At 39.6% G+C, this 17,500-nt stretch overlaps 1 protein-coding gene across 1 annotated transcript in view; it reads right to left on the reverse strand.

Annotated features, from left to right (window-relative positions):
• SRC (SRC proto-oncogene, non-receptor tyrosine kinase) overlaps window positions 1–17,500 on the reverse strand; it is a gene marked incomplete in the record, with an annotated part of 1,446,557 nt that overhangs the window by 750,942 nt on the left and 678,115 nt on the right. Inside the window, 1 exon segment of the mRNA XM_044090212.1 lies at window positions 8,872–8,997.

A 17,500-nucleotide genomic window follows, 5' to 3' on the forward strand; every position in this document is an offset into this window, starting at 1 on the left:
TCCTGCTTAAGTCATCTGCCAGAGTATTTTTCTTTCCTGGCAGGAATTGTGCTTGCAAATGAAGTTGATAGGTCAGTGCTGTGTTCCACAAAGTCATGGCTTGTCTGCAGAGAGGATAGGAATGAGTGCCCCCTTGCTGGTTTATGCACCACATAACAGTGGTGTTGTCCGACTTTAGTAATAGTTGTCCTGGATGCAGAAGGTCCTTGAAAGCCGTTAGGGCATTTTGTACAGCTAGCATCTCTTTTTGATTGATGTGAAGATGCATTTGGTCTGCGGTCCACTTGCCCTGAATGCATTTTCCTGCCATGTGTGCTCCCCAGGCGTAATCCGAAGCATCTGTTGTTTGTGTCTGCTTGGCTGTGGGTATAGTGAAAGGCTGCCCCTTGTTGTGCTGACATGCCTGTGCCCACCATCGAAACTCCTGTTGTAGGCAGGGAATAAGTGGTATTACTGTTTCCAAACTGTGACAGTGTTGAGTCTAAACACTTTTTAGGTACCATTGTAATTTCATCATATGCAGTCTGGCATATGGTATTAGTAGTATGTAGGACGCCATAAATCCCAAGGCCTGCAGAAATTTTCTTGCAGGGAGTTGGGTATTTGTTGCCATCACTTGAAAGTACTGCGTCAATTGTCTTTGCTTGTCTGGCGTGAGATAAGCCATCTGGGCCGTTGTATTTAAGCTGGCACCCAGGAATATTCTCTTGTGAGGGCACTAGTTTTGACTTCTTTTCATTTACTGTGCACCCTAGGCAAATTAGCAATCTTTTTACAAATGCCAGATGCTTTAGAAGAATGTCCTTGCTCTCTGCTTGAATAAGACAGTCGTCCAAGTAGGGATATATTTGAATTCCTTTTTGTCTGCAAAATGAAATTACTGGTGCCAGGCATTTTGTGAAGACCCTGGGTGCAGTAGATAAGCCAAAGGGCAGTGCAGAGAACTGGTAATGCATTGTGCCTGCTATGAATCTGAGGTATCTTCTGCAATTTTGTCTGATTGGGACATGCAGGTATGCCTCTGAGGTCCAAAGTAACAAGCCAAGCCTTCTTGCCCAGCATGGGAAGAAGTTGCTGTAATGTCAACATTTAGAATTTCGGAACATCCAGGTAAGTATTTAGAGTAGATAGGTCCAGTATGGGTCTCCAGGCTTTGTCCTTTCTGGGGACCAAGAAAAGTCTTGAGTAAAATCCTTGTCCTTGTTCCTGTTGTGGCACTTTTTGAATAGCTCTCATGTCCATGAGGGCTGTAATTTGTTTTTGTGCCTCTGCCCATTGATTTTGTGGCAGGTCTGGCATTCCTTTTGGCCTTGGTAGTGTGTGAAACTGTAACCTGTAACCTTGAGACACAATATTCAGAACCCATTTGTCTTGGGTGATTATATGCCAATTTTGTGAAAAAAGTGCTAGTTTTCCCCCTAAGGGAGCTGTCAAAAGGTAAGTGCTTGGCATTTGAAGTGGGAAGTCATTGGGTTGTGACTTGTCTTCTCCTCCTTTTCGGGTAGAAGCACCCCACTGTCGTGGTCTGTAAGAGCCTTGGGGCTGAGATCTGCCTCTTTGTGGTCTGACACTGGAAAGGACCAATTTTTAGAAGGCCAATTTCTGCTAAATCGAGGTGGCTGTATCTGTAAGAAGTCCTTCACTGTTTGCATAGACTTTGCCTTATCCTCCATTTTCTTTAATACCTCTTCTGCCTTAACACCAAACAAGATATCATGCTGTAAAGGAGCATCCAATAATTTTGCCTTAACATGATCAGGTAAACCTTGTTCTTTTAACCAAGCATGCCTTCGAATCACAGATCCTGTAACTGCGGCTCTACAAGAAGCCTCTAATGAATCAAAACCACATTGCAGACTATGTTTTCCCACTTGTTCAGCTGCATGCAACAAATCCTGCATTTCCTTATAGTTAGGACTTTCTGAGCTTGTAGGCATTTTCTGATTTAACAGAGACATTAAATATTGTTGGTATTTAAGCATGTGGAACTGGCAATTTAAAGCCCTTATTGCTAAAGTTGCAGAAGTGTAAACGTTCTTCCCCCATCTATCTAATGCTCCAGAATCCCTGTCAGAGGGAACTGGATTTTTAGCAGTGGAAGCCTTTACCTGTTTAGGACCCTTGGAAATAGTTTCTGGGTCAGCAGCAGGGTTTTTATAAAGAAATTTGTGAGAGTCAGGGACTCTGTAGTACCTATCTGGCTTGACTGGTGCTGGGGGCAAAGAGTCCGGGGTTAAACTAGATTCAGAGAACACATCATCCACAATATCTAACACAGGCAGAATAGCAAGGGGTCTGTGCTGAGGCAATAAAAGAAAATCTGAGCCTTTTCTTGGATTCTGAATAATCCTGGCTCTCCCAATGGAAAAGCTCCCTCATGGTATGTAACATTTCCCCAAAAGAGTAATCCTCAGGAGGAGAGGCTGAAGGGACTGATTCTTCAGCATCAGAGTCCTCCATAGGGGGTAAAGAGTATCCCTGGTCTGAAGAGGAATCGGAAGAAATGGAAACCTGGTCAGAGGAATCATAGTCTGTATCCCGCCTAGGCCTTTTATCAGGTGGGGGATGGGAACCCCTGATCAGAGTAATTAGGCGTTTGGCCATTTTGAGCATCTGTTTTTTAGGCATGGAGGCCTGTCCAGGTGAATACCGTACTTGTTTCTTTGTCTTTAATGGAGTTTTAGACTTGGTTGTTGCTTTGATGGTAAGCTGTGAAGGCCTGAAAACACCCTCAGAAGCCGATGCCTGCTCAGCGGCTCCAGACCCATCTGAGGAGTTAATTTCCGCAGGCCCAATACCTTGAGTTTCCAGAGGCCTAGTAATCTCCACATGGGAGTCAGAGATGGCCTGTGGCTCTGAGGTAGCGGGTGTCAGTGGCTGCAAAAGCGCCTCACTGAGAACCGGCGACTGGCCTAGAACAGGCTTCACCATCTGTTTTGGACCTCGGATGCCTGTTCTTATCTTTGTCTTTGTGTTTTCTGTGTATTCCGGTCGTCGGTTGTTCTGGCGGCATGGTATAATTGAACCTTCGGCCAAAATAATTGCGAGCAAAATCAAACAGACGTTTAATAGTGCTCTTGTTAAATCTAGCACAAAACCGACAACTAGTGACGTTGTGGTCTGGGCCTAGGCATGGAATACAGTAAGAATGAAAATCCTTATGAGGTATTTGCTTCCCACAAGAAATGCAATTAACTTTTACTGACATCGGTCTGAGGCAAGAAAAAGTTTCCCCAATGGGGTACTTAGCTTTATTGAAGACTTCGGTTCTGAAATTCAAATTCGAAAATCTCAGGAGTCGGGCGACCGGCACTTGCGAACTGCTTTTGCTTCGGGCACCGCTCGGCAAGAAAGACTGAAGAAAATGGCGTTGGCTGCATCTTATATACCCCTGGCGCACTGACGTCAGGGAAGAAGCGACAGCAACCGACGCCGGACCAAGAATTTGGAACTCTGGCCGACTGCGGGACTGCCTGACGGCAGGATAACCCAAGTGTAATGACTGCAACAGTGAAGCACGAAGAACATCACACCAACCAACACAGACACCACACACCAACCAACACACACACCCACAAACCAAACACACACACCCACAAACCAAACACACACACCAGCCAACCCACACACCAGCCAACCAACACACACACACACACACACACACACACACACACACACACCAACACACACACACACACCAACACCCACCCACACACACACACACACACATGCACCAACCAACACACACACACATGCACCAACCAACACACACACACACCAACACAACAGACACACACACACACACCAACCAACACACACACACACACACACCAACACACACACACACACACACACCAACACACACACACACACACACCAACACACACACACACACACACACACACCAACACACACACACACACACACACCAACCAACACACACACACACACACACCAACCAACACACACACACACACACACACACCAACCAACACACACACACACACACCAACACACACACACACCAACCAACACACACACCAACACACACACACACACACACAATACCGCACACCAACACACACACACACCAACCAACACACACACACCAACCAACACACACACACACACACACACACACCAACCAACCCACAATAGAGCTTAACCACATCTGGTAGCTCTAAACCACAGAACAGCCAGACAAAGTTGCATTTTCCACTTCACACATGCACAGTGCTAACATGCAAAAAGCTCATGGTCATTCTCATGTTATTTGCATTACGCTTTGGAAGTTTCTATGAGTCACTGATGGTTAACATCTCATGCGTTTGTTGCAACCACCTGCAACTAAGTGCAGGATTTTTTTTACCCAACGCACAACCAAGAAACCAATCAAACTTAGGTGGCTCCCTAGTTTTCCACATTTTATGTAGAAAATAACAACACTGTGATCTACAGTAAAATGCACTACCTTTAGTGTTTTTTCTTTCTTTCCATTACAGTGGTCAGAACCACAGAAATATTACTTGTGGCTTCCAAAGGTCTTAATGTAGACCATGACAAAGTATTTCAGCAGTACAACCACACATATGCACTATAGTTCTAACTCCTTCAAAAAGAGGTGCGTCTGTTACACAGAACAAAAAACTGCTGTAAGGTACATTAACACAGCACACAAACAAGTGGTCAGCCTGTCACACGTGTGAAAATGCACATCAATTGATCTCCCCAGTCACTAACATTAGATATATATAATCAGTACAGGTGTGTGTGGGCATATTTGTAAATGCCCTCATATTTCTTTCTACATCATAAGAGCCAGAAAAAAATGTAAATGTCCTAAAACAGGAAAACAGTATATTAGAAATGCACCTTTATCACTGACTGTCCATTACTCCCACACTGACATTATAAATTTAATAAAAAATTAAAAAATAACAGTAAAAAATGCACATACTTCCACATCACAACACAGTTACCAAAATACAAGTTTCAGTGTGCCTGTAATAATCTATATTTACATTAGCACACACCCACAATTTAAACATATAAATACATATAAACTCAAAGACAAGTACAGTAAACTGTCAGTTAACCGGCACCCATGGAGACTGGTAGATGCCTGATAACTAGTTTCTGGTTGCTTGAGTGTTACTATTAAAATAGTCTTGACTAATACTGTACCGTATACTATATGTATGATTTGACTTGTTCTCAAGTTGGGGAGAAAGGGAATTTATTCCCATCTTCCTTTTTAAAAACTCAAGACTCTAAAAACGTAAGGTACAGTGAATATAAAAAGTTTACACACCCCTGTTAAAATGCCAGTTTTTTGTGATATAAAAAAAACAGACCACAATAAATTTCAAAACTTTTCCCACATTTAATTTGACCTATAACCTGTACAATTCAAGTGAAAAACAAACAAATCTGTTACGGGAAAAAATATAAAAAAATAAAAAACTGACAATAAGCTGGTTGCATAAGTTTCCACACCCAAAAACTAATACCTTGTTGAAGCACTTTTGATTTAATTACAGCATTCAGACTTCTTGGGTACACACCTGACATCAATTAGAGAGACTTTGATTAACCCAAAATAAAGTTCAGCTGTCCTAGTAAGATTTTCCTGACATTTATTTAGTTGCCTGCTACAGGAAAAGCCATGGTTCGCAGACAGCTTACAAAGCATCAAAGGGATCTCATTGTTGAAAGGTATCAGTCAGAAGGGTAGAAAAACATTTCCACAGCATTGGATATACCATGGAACACAGTGAAGACAGTCATCAAAAAGTGGAGAAAATATGTGACAACAGTGACGTAGCAAAGAACTGGGCTTCCCTCCAAAATTGATTAAAAGACTATACAAAAACTGGTCAGGGAGGCTTCCAAGAGATCCACAGCAACACTGAAGGAGCTGCACGAATTTCTGAAAGTACTGGCTGTGCACTACACGTGACAACAATCTCCCAGATTCTCCATATGTCTGGGCTATGGGGTAGGGCTGTAAGACGGAAGCCTTTTCTTACACAGAAAAACATCCAGGCCCAGCTAAAATTTGCAAAACAATACATCAAGTCTCCCAAAAGCATGTGGGAAAATGTGTTATGGTCTGATGAGACCAAGGTTGAGCTTTTTGGCCACAATTCCAAAAGGTACGTTTGGTGCAAAAACACTTCACATCACCAAAAGAACACCATCCCCACGGTGAAGCATGGAGGTGGGGGTATCATGCTTTGGGGTTGCTTTTCGTAAGCTGGAATTGGGGCTTTAGTCAAGGTGGAGAGAATTTTGAACAGTTCCAAATACCAGTCACTTTTGGCCCAAAACCTTCAGGCTTCTGCTAGAAAGATGAAGATGAAGAGGAATTTCACCTTTCAACATGACAATGACCTCAAGCATACAATCCAAATCAACAAAAGAATGGCTTTACCAGAAGAAAATTAAAGTTTTGGAATGGCTCAGCCAGAGCCCAGACCTAAATCCAATAGAAAATCTGTGGGGTGACCTGAAGAGGGCTGTGCATATGAGATGCCCTCTCAATCTGACAGATTTGGAATGCTTTTGCAAGGAAGAGTGGGCAAATACTGCCAAGTCAAGATGTGCCATGCTGATAGACTCCTTACCCAAGAAGGCTGAATGCTGTAATTAGATCAAAAGGTGCTTCAAGAATGTATTAGTAAGGGTGTACACACTTGTGCAACCAGCTTATTGTACATTTTTTCTATTTTTTCCCCTAACAGATTTGTTTTTCAATTGAATTGTCCAGGTTATAGGTCACATTAAAGGTGAGAAACATGTTGAAATGATTTATTGTGGTCTCATTTTTTTATATCACAAAAAATAGCATTTTAACAGAGGTGTGCAAACTTTTTATATCCACTGTATGTGTCCGCAGGGAGAACAGAAAGTGCAACACATGAAAATTGTACTGTATTTCTTAAATTATATATATTTTTTGCTTTTTGTCGGTTGCTTGAGAGGGCCAGTTGCTTGAGTTCCGGTTTAGGCTAGCTGCCCTTGCAGGCCATTTTAAGCCTAGCCAATTTCCCTTTTTATGTTCGATATAATCTGCCCCATTTGGTTACAGACTGGCCTTACCCATCCCATGGTCAATAATTATATATTACTGCTAATTAGAAAAAATTGAATCATATCATAGATAATTTGAACAGACTCGTGCAAGGGATAAAGCATTTAAAAGGTGCATTTGTCCATTACTATAGGGGCAGTCCTGGCTTAAATTTTCTGTTTCCCATCCATAGATCTAAGTCAAGCTTGAATGTGGACAGGGATGAACTTTGTTTTACGTGGATGGGGAGTCTATTCCACAGCAGCAGTATTTTCTATAAGATATACTTGTCCCTCCAAACCATTCTGCTGATGTTGCAGAAAATGTTTAGCTCCGTAGAACAGAATATTTCTGATGCCAATTGACTTGCTGATATGCATAAAATCCATCAGTAATGGGTCAGAGAATGCTTTGCATGCTGGACACAGGTCACCTCTTAGCAGTCCATATGATACAGAATATAGTGACAGGTCTCGGAGCCAAGAAGACAAACTGATGAAATAAACAAATCGAATTACTTGCCAAAGAACCAGAGTACTTCCTAAAAATAATACGAAGAGCTTTTCGTCTTGCCTTTTAGCAAGACTTCTTCAGATAACAGATACTTTCAATACTTATAAGTTATATACACATTAAATTAGTCACATTATCAAGTTAAACGCAATAAAGCACACACTTTCACAACAACCCTCTCATAACATGCCATCTGGCATTTAACCCCTCAGCTCCCATTATACAAACTTTTTTACTCACTACATACAATGTAAAAAATTTTATAATTTATATATGCCTACTTAAGCTAGTTTATAACAAACTTGCTTTCACACTTAATATACTTCATAATGAAATTACTTATAAATTAACACAGACTAAACTTCATCTATTTAAGTTTCCCAACTTTAAAATACAGAAAATGGAACACATTTCATTCAGACCAGGGTAGTGATATTCATCAGTACGGAATTGCCACAACAGTTTCAGTCTTTCCGCAACAATGTTTCCGGGCCAACCCTTCCATCTGATATGAAGCAATCTATTGCTCGGAATTTGAAATGATGTTGTGGGTATTCTTTACTATGCCTTGCTAAGGTGTTTTGCTATTTTAATTTACGAATAGCATACTGATGTTCATAGACTCATTCTCTCAGTCTTTTCTCCGTTTTGCCTATACAGAAGGCTGGGCAACGTTGGCACAAAGCTGCATACAACACTAGCTTAGACTGGCAATCTAGCTTGTGTTTTGTCTTATAACGTTGCCCCCAGATGGTAAAGTTCTGCCTTATATCTATACATTTACAAAAATTACATAAGGCATTTAAAATAAACTGCGATGGTGGTGCTGCGGTAGCGTTGTCACCTCACAGTAAGACATTGTCCTGTTTGATTCTCAGCTAGAGCGTCTTCTGTGTGGAGACATGCGTGAATGGGCGTACCTTCGTTGAAGGCTGTGCGCCAGGGCCGGCAACTCGGCATGTACAAATCTACTGCCAATCATTAGCGGACCGGAGTTCCGCTGTGACGACCCCTAACTGGGAAAAGCCGAAGACACAACAACAACACATAAGGCATTTAAACATTCCTGTCCTATGTGTAAGGAGATTCAGTTTCTTCTCCAAGATACTTTTCAGGTTAGGACCCCGCTTGAAGGTAATATGAGGGCGCTCTTGTAATTTATGTCTCACCATACAGTCATTTTGAACTATATCCCAGTTTTTAATCAGAATAGTATAAATTTCTCAGGCATATATCAAAGCTTGAGAAGCTAATTTAACACCATAATCCTTCTTTCGTATACTTACAGCTTTGGTTACGTTTGCAAGTCGTGCCTCAGTACTCAGGCTTGGCTTTGATTTTGGGGCAAGTCCAGACTGGAAGGGGCAATGTAGAACCCTTGACCTTCCCAACCCACTGCATTCAAAGGAGACCTGAAAAAAATAAAGGGCAGTGAAACAAAAAAAAATAAATAAATAATGAGTGAGCTACAATAATCTATTGTGAAATTCCTCTTTGCAAAACCTCTTAATGGAACACACAAAATAAAAATTATTAAAAGTATTTGCTTCACCACATTACTGTGTCATTTGTTTGCTGACACTGGATTTTATATTTGGACTGTTATTACAGTATAAAGGATAATGCCTTACATTTTACATGTACTTGTCATAGTTTTCCTATTTCCCGTCACTTCAGCTGGTAACATACACTTTTGTGATGGCATTTTCAGTAAAAACTCACAGATTATGGAATGTAACCCTTATCTTTAATCAGTTCAGTATATTTGCTTTTCTTACACTGACACTGTCTGCAGTGTAAGACAGCATTTTATATTTATTTATTTATGCATATACACTCACCAGATCACAATTTTGAGTCTCTTGAATAGTTGTATAATGCCCTGTAAGAAAGCCACTGCTTAAACTGTCCCAGAAGAATTGAGTTGTACATTGTGGCATCTGATGATTAGAGTGTCATTTAAATAATCCACATACCCTGTTCCTTTTTTGTTTTGCATCTTTCTTTACTAAAAAGCTGATATGATATATTGTGGTGATACGGGCACAAGAATAGTGTGGGCTACATCCACAGATTTTAATGGAAGCACCTCCATGAAAGCATAGTGGTTCATTTATTAAAAACCTAAAGATGCAGCCACTAATTACCCCTGCAGTGATGTCATCAACGGATAAGGTGATCCAAAGAGAGATCACATTTTTCTAAGTGGATTGATTAAAAAACAAAAACAGATTAATGGGAAGGAAAATACAATATGCTGTTGCAAACAGTACAGGTTGTGGTGCACAAGGGTAAGCCTCAAACTCTATAAACGCATATTCTGCAATCCATTTTCTTGGAAAGGTGCTGTTCTGGGTCAACTAGCAATGATCATGGGTGGAAATAGCAGAAATTAGACTGATCTTCAAAACTGACGGTACAAGTTAACCAACCTCTGCATTTAAAGTTCCTGCCAGCTCAGTCCAAGTTAATCTCATCTGTGATGATCTCCACTTTGCAGCCATGACTTACTAGGGACACAGGTTTTTCTAGTGTCCACTACATTACTTCCTAAGAATACTAATGGAAGCTGGTCAACTATTTCACAGTCAATGCATATTCAGGCAGTTTGCTGGAAATGCACATTTTCCACAGTGGGCTTTGATAAGGAGGACCTACTCCTTACCTCTTCCTTGTAGCAGTGACCTCACAGCAAATATAGCAGTAACAGGGGTGCAGGAAGCACATCCTCATGCATGGTGGTGTGAAAGTTCTTTGAATGTAATTTTGACAGAAAGGTTATTAACTGAACTACAATTCAATGTACTTTTGCTTAACTAATCTAATTTCAGAACCAGTACCCACAACTGCTACAGCATTTCCAGTAGTTTCTGCCACCGCTACCTCATTTGATGGCCTGCAACTACTAGCACTGACAAACTCTTGCACATTAACTAAGATATGTACAGGAAATCCAGGCTGTGAGTTACACTTGACTTAGTGGGACCCTGAAATATTCATTAATTTAAAGTGTAGTAGTAGTATTCTTCGGAAAATAAAAAAACTTGTCATGGGTTGCACCTGGTAGTTCACAAAATTATCATCAACTTCCTTGAAGTACATCCCCAAGGACCTTGTAGTATAACATATGCAACAAAGCACATCAAAATGTGCACTTAAACTTGGAATGAATGACCAAATGTGTTACCAGTTGTCAAACCACAGGCCAAGTGCTCAGGACCCTGTGGCAAAGCACAATAATCATCTAGTGTACAACCTGATATGCTTTGCCAAAGGGCTGAAATGTGCTGTTGAAGTTAAAAATAATCACAAGTCACTTGAAATCCAAGACCAGGAAAATAAGTCCTTAACTGTTGCTTTGTTATCAATAACCAAACGGGATAGGTTATTTCAAGCACAGAAAAGGAAACTGGCTAGGCTTAAAACGGCCCACCATGGCAGCTAGCTTAGTACTTACCTACGAACCTATGTGGTGCTACAATACAGAAACAGATTTCTTTATAATAAACCGGCCATGACTAGAATACAGCTGTCAGTTGCACCTTCATTCTTCTCCATCAACTTCACACTTGCTACTCATCTGTTTTCCTTACCAATAAAATAATTCAGCTAAGCAGTGCATACAAAGAATAACTACATCATCTGCATATCACATTTCTGACAACTAAATGTTTTCCCCTTCAACTAATTTGTTTATAAATTGTTCAAGAAGTGCAATATTATGGGAATGTTTGGCTAAGGATCCCAGAACCATTTCTCTCTTGCACATTCTGAAAATAAATGGCTGCCAAACCTCATGCCAGATAGTGGGACATACATTTTTATTTATTTATTTATTTTACATTTGTTAACCGGGAAAACCCAACTGTATACAGGTCCATTTTCAGTGAAGGTCTGGGGAGAAAAGCTCTAAATGTACAAAACAAGTGTAAATACAGTGAAATTATTACAGTGAGTTATCACAAAACTGAGATTTGTTTAACGATATGTACATGCAGGTACAGGTTTTTCTCACATACATAGAGCAAAGGTTGGAAGCAAGTAGCTGAGAAAGAAATAGTTAAAATTTCATCTGAAAAAGGAAAAAAATATATATATTAAGATGGTTATCATACATGGTGTAGTGTTAACTTTAAATCTTTCCAGTAGGTGGGTGATACACAAAATCTTAAACAGATAAAGAGTCAGAGTTTTATTCTTGTAGTGAGGTTCTCATTTATGAATTATGTTTGAGTGTGGGTTAGTCAGGGTTTATACAGGACAAAGCCACTGCATTTTTAGGTATTTCCTAAGGGATGTTTTGAATTGGGATAAGGAGGGGTCAGTGGTGAGTTCAGCAGGAAGTAGGTTCCAGTTTTTACCGGCAGAGTTGGTGAATAGTGATTCACCAGCTGAATTGTTGGTTTTAACAGTTTGCACTAGCAATTTTTTGGAAGAGTGAAGGGATTTTATGTTACTGTAGGGGGGTAATAATATTTTTCAGTATAGGTGCACTGTCTGGCTGGTAGAGGATTTTGTAAACAACTATTAGTCGGTTATATTGCAGTTGATAGGGTAGTTCAAGCTAGTCTAACGACTGATGGTTAAGGCAGTGATGGGTTCTATAAGCTGATCATGTGACAAATCTGGCAATGTTATTGTAGCACCTAGTAAATTTATTGAGGTTTGATTTGCTTAGGTTTACGAAGATGGGTGAGGCATAAAAAAAAAGTCTATAGCAGATGTGTACAGGCAATAACAGTTCTAGCAGATGGGGTTAGGAATGGTTTATTCCTGTATAGAGAGCCTAATTTTTTATGAACTCAATAGTTTTGTCTATGTGAGCATCAAACTTGAGGTTGCTGTCGATCACTCCCAGTAGTTTAGTACTAGGTTCTGGGGAAATTATGGTACCATTGTTAGATATTATGGTGAGAGGTGGTGAGGGGACCTTGCTAGTGGGGGAGAAGAGTAATAGTTTGGTTTTATTTGGGTTTAATAGTAGGTGACCAGTGAGCCAGTTCTCTACTTTGTTGAAAGTGATTTGGGACAAGGATTGTAAATCTGTGGGGGAGGTGGCAGAGCAGATTAGGGTTGAGTCATCTGAATACAAGTTGCATCAGGGATGACTCTGTACAGGTCATTAATGAATATGGAGAATAAGAGGGGACCTAATATAGATGCCTGTGGGACTCCAAGGGTGACTAATAAAAGGGATGATAGGTTACTCTTCCATACTACAGCTTGTTCTCTGTCACTTAGGTAAGAATGAAACCAGGTAATTGCTAGGTTATCTACGGAGAGTGACTTTAATGTGTTTAAGAGTAACTGGTGATTTACCATATCAAATGCCTTGGACAGGTCAAAGGAAGAGGGCTGAGGAGAGCTTGTTGTCATTACGGTTTTGATTTATTGTATGGGAGAAGGAGAGAAGGGCTGAGGTTGTACTATGGCAAGGTCTAAATCCGTACTAGGAGGGGGCTAGGAAAGTGTTTTGATTCAGATAGGCAAGAAATTGCTTGTGGATACATTTTTCCATTATTTTAGCCAAGGGAGACAGAATGGTATAGGCCTATAATTTGAAAAGTTCACTGGAATCTCCCCCTTTATGAAGAGGAACAATGTGGGAGATTTTTCCAGATGTGGGGGATACAGGCTTTGTGGATAGTTATATTGATAAAAATTGATATGAGGTATGCTACTTTATTAGTGGCTTTTTGGAGATATTCTGCACGTAGTAGGTCTGCTGAAAGGGTGGTGGGATTCAGTTTTTTAAGTAGGGACTTAATAAAAGATGTTGGTACTGGATCAAGCTTAAAGGGGATCTTATTATCAGGTGTGGGGTTGGTGGTACTTTGGGTATAGGGAGATAGCCTTCCTGGCTAGGGATTGCATGGTTTCTGTAAAGAAAGTGTTGAAGCTGTTAGCAGCAATTTTCGGAGGTTGTTGGAGGGTAGATAAGGTGGTAGGGGTAGTTGTCTGGCCTGAGTGGAGAAGTTTGTTTATGCCTGACCAGAATTTTTGTGGTTGATTTTGGTGCTTTTGTTGCAGATTACAGTAGTAATTCTTTTTGTCTAGCATAATAAACTTCTTTGTATCACTTCTCAGCTGTTTATATATAAGGTGGTCTTTTGGGGATTTAGTGGTTCTCCAGGAGGTCCATGCTTTGTTTCTGCTAATAATTGTTTGTTTTCTATCATTGGACAGCCATGGTGCTACTTTGTTACTGGTACTGATAGTGAATGGGGGAGCATGGTTAGCCAGGATAGCAAGAAATGCACAGTTAAAGTATGAGACCGCTTCATCTTGTGGAAGCAACCATAGGTTGGACCAGTCACGTGTTAAGTTCATTCTGAAATTTAGTCTGAATAAAGTTCTTATAACTTCTAATGGTTTTAAAGGAAGATTGTTGAGGGATGTCATTTCTTTTTCTGATTATATAGGTCAGGAAGTGATCACTAAGTCCTCAGGTAGGGTGCCTGCTTGATATATCTGGGGTAGGTTGTTTATTAATATCCAGTCTAGGATACTTTCCTTTTTGTTAGGCTTACTGATTCTGTTTGGGGAAGATATCATCTGGGAGAAGCCATGCAAATTTATATGGGTGGAGGGGAAGTCTGAAGAGCAAGTATTATACATACTGCGCTAAAAGGAAAAGACTTGTCAACATTTCTTTTCTCTTTTATTGCCATACAGAATGCAGACTTAACACATGGATTAAACCTGAGGGCTCATTTCATAATAAAGACAATTAAACTAGATTCCTAATAATATACAGAGACTGTGATGAACATCCATTTTTGGAATCAGGGGTAATTCTGACTTCCAACATGCTTCATATATAATTGTAAATTCTGTTCATTAGCAATACAGGACTACCACATCTGGATGCTACAGCATTTGTGTGATCTCTACTTGTATAAAACATATGCACAAAGAGGAAGAGACTTGCCCTTCCTCCCCTACTGTATGACAGTATAGGACATAGTGAACATTAAGTAAGGGGGTGTGAGGGAGCTGTAAGGCTTAAACCTCCTGCATACCTCTCAACTGTCCAGATTTTCACAAAATGTCCACATTTTTGCCTCATATTTTTGGTCTGCTCCTCAAAATTTGTGATTTTCTGGCAAATCACAGAGGACTGAAATCACTAAATAATGACAGGCATTTGACTTTCTGACTTTATATCCTTCACCAAAATGCATGCTGATGGAAAACCTGTTATTCTAACATTTCAAGTTGAGAATAAGAGCAATATTTAAAATCTGTCCATATTTTTGGGGTCTTTGTTGGCCATTATTTTTGTTTTTGTCCAGATTTTTTGAGCTGAGAGGTACGCTTGCCTGCAGTTACACTTACTTGCAGAGGATATTGTTTCATATGTACATTTTTAGTATTTTATAGTACTGCTCAGGGCATGTAGTTTCATTGTTGTTGTGGGTTTCCATACATTGTTAGACACTCAAATCATGACATCATACACAGATTATGCTATGATGCAACCACCCAACATGATATGATCAGAACTACAGCCACATGGGACTTCCAAGATAGTTGTACAGTGCTCAACAGCTTAACTTCAGCTCTCCTAGTGTAAAAAAAACAGAAACTGAGAAAAATGAGTGTCATTGAAACTGTTATTTGGGTAAAATCCAGTTACTGGCTAATAAGTACACTCCCTGGATGCTAGCACCAAAGAAATTTAGAAAACCTGAAAGAGAATCAAACAAAAAAGCGAAAAGAAAAAACAGTGTGAAGGATTCTGCAGGTGTTGAGCAAAAAGCAGTTCAAGCTTCAACTTTGGTTTAACAGATGGCTTCCAATAATTTAGAGAAAAAATAAATCAAATGCATTCAGAGGTCATTAAAATAAATGAAACACTAAAGTTATCTGCTCAAATAACACAAAGCTGGAAAAAATGGCAGAAACTTTAGCTGATCAGATAAACTGATAAAACTGCAAAAATCACATCTTAAAACAAAGAAAAAGCTATCAGAGTATGAGACTTCAAGATGAACTGTTTCTGAAAAACAAAACACTTAGAAGACAGAGGATGCAGAGAAAACCTGAGATTTTTTTCTGTACCTGAGAAAATTGAAGGAACAAACTGTATTACTTTTATGAAAGCACAAATAAGCAATTGGACTGGTGTTCCACAACAGGATTTGTTAAACGAAAAGGCACAGAGTGTTATGTTCCAAAACTGGCTATATGAAAACAGACAAGACCTACATTAGCAAAGATGCAATGATACCAGCAGGAAAAATGATCCTGACAAAACTGTGGCAGAAGGGAAAAGTATTAAAAATTGGAGACGGCAGAGTGTTTGTGGAAAATGGTTATTCACTGTACACCAGGCAGAAGAGAAACAAATTATTCTCAACGATCATGAAATATGCGAGACTGAAGCTACTGTATCTACCTGTCTTTAAAGTACTTTCTCCTGGAGGATTAAAGACATTTTTGATGCAGAACAGGCTAAGAAAGAAATAAAATTAATCCAACAAAAAGTCAGCCAGCAAGCAGAAGGGGGACTCTCTCTCTCATTCTACTGTCAGTAAACTTCATAGAGAGACTTTGCCAGTGAAACATTTTCCAATATTCCAAAAGGAAACTGCTTGTGAGACAGAAAAAAGAAATCACACGAGTTGACTAGAAGAATCAGGATCATTTTGGACTTGAACCATAGTCTGGTGTTGGGAGATAGAGATGAACAGGAAGATGATCATCAGCACTGAAATTAGTGAATAAATGGGAGACTATAAAGCAACAATCACATTTGTGTAAGCAAGTAGGCTTTAAAAATAAAACAAAACACCATTAATGTGACAAGTTTCCTACATATGCAAAAACATTAGCATTTTTTTAATTAACAAATGTTCAGTGGGATTCAATCTACAACTGAATGCAGCTGTACAGTCTGAGCTGAGTGAAACTGACAAAGATTCACTGCTGAGTGCATTTCCATGCAGACAAACTGCCTAGAGGTGCAAAGAATTAATCTCGAGATTTTGGAGCATTCTTTGCTAATGGAAATACAAAATGTAAAGATAATAATGACAAGCAGTTCAGTGAAAAATAAAGTTTGAAATAACAGGAAATAGCAGCCTCTCGAGCAGTCCTAATAATTTAGTAAATTTAATAGAATAGTGTACAGTTTAGGGCCGTTTAAAGATAGCCAGTACACATTTTCTTTAAGCTAAAAGACAACGCTTTCACATGTGGGAGGGTAACAGAGATAACAAAAGAACAGCCAGCAAACAGCATAAGTGGGAACACAGGCTGCAGCACATGCTTTAATCTGGGTAACCTTAATTTTGGGTTAGGTAATGCCTGCAAGTACAGCTTTCAATTTGGGGCAATCGCTCCTATAAGAGTTAAACCATTTTTTGAAGATGTACATGTGCATTTGTTCTAAGTTAATAGGGCATAGGGGTGTTCTAAAATTAATTTATTTTTATTTATTTATTTTTTTTTTATTGTGAGCTTTTAATTAAAACAAAAACTCTTGAAAATGGGACACAGCTTAAAATGGAGATTGAAAAAAGGGAAAAAACATATAAAAGATCAACCTGCCAAACAGTGTGTGCACCCAACTCAAAAGTTGGAAATACAAACTCAAAAAACTGTTATGTATAACAGGTGGGAACAACAGCTATTTATTGTGATAGCTGCACTATCCATATTATTTTGGATTTGCATTAAGTTGCAGCTGCTATTGAAGTTCTTTCTGTTCTAAAACCAGTCCCCATGGGCCCCTCTAGGAATTATGTATGCAAAATGGAGCAGATGCTCAGGGAAGGTATGCGAGGACATTTATATGACATTCATAGAAAAAGTAATACTAATGCACTAGCAAAACACATTACTTATTTCCTGGGGCATGCATTTAAATTTGTAGTGCTTGAACAACTACCGATAAATCCTACGGGGGGC

This window comes from Protopterus annectens, chromosome 12.part0, assembly GCF_019279795.1.
Source record: "Protopterus annectens isolate FY-2018-M chromosome 12.part0, PAN1.0, whole genome shotgun sequence".
Classification (NCBI taxonomy): domain Eukaryota; kingdom Metazoa; phylum Chordata; order Ceratodontiformes; family Protopteridae; genus Protopterus; species Protopterus annectens.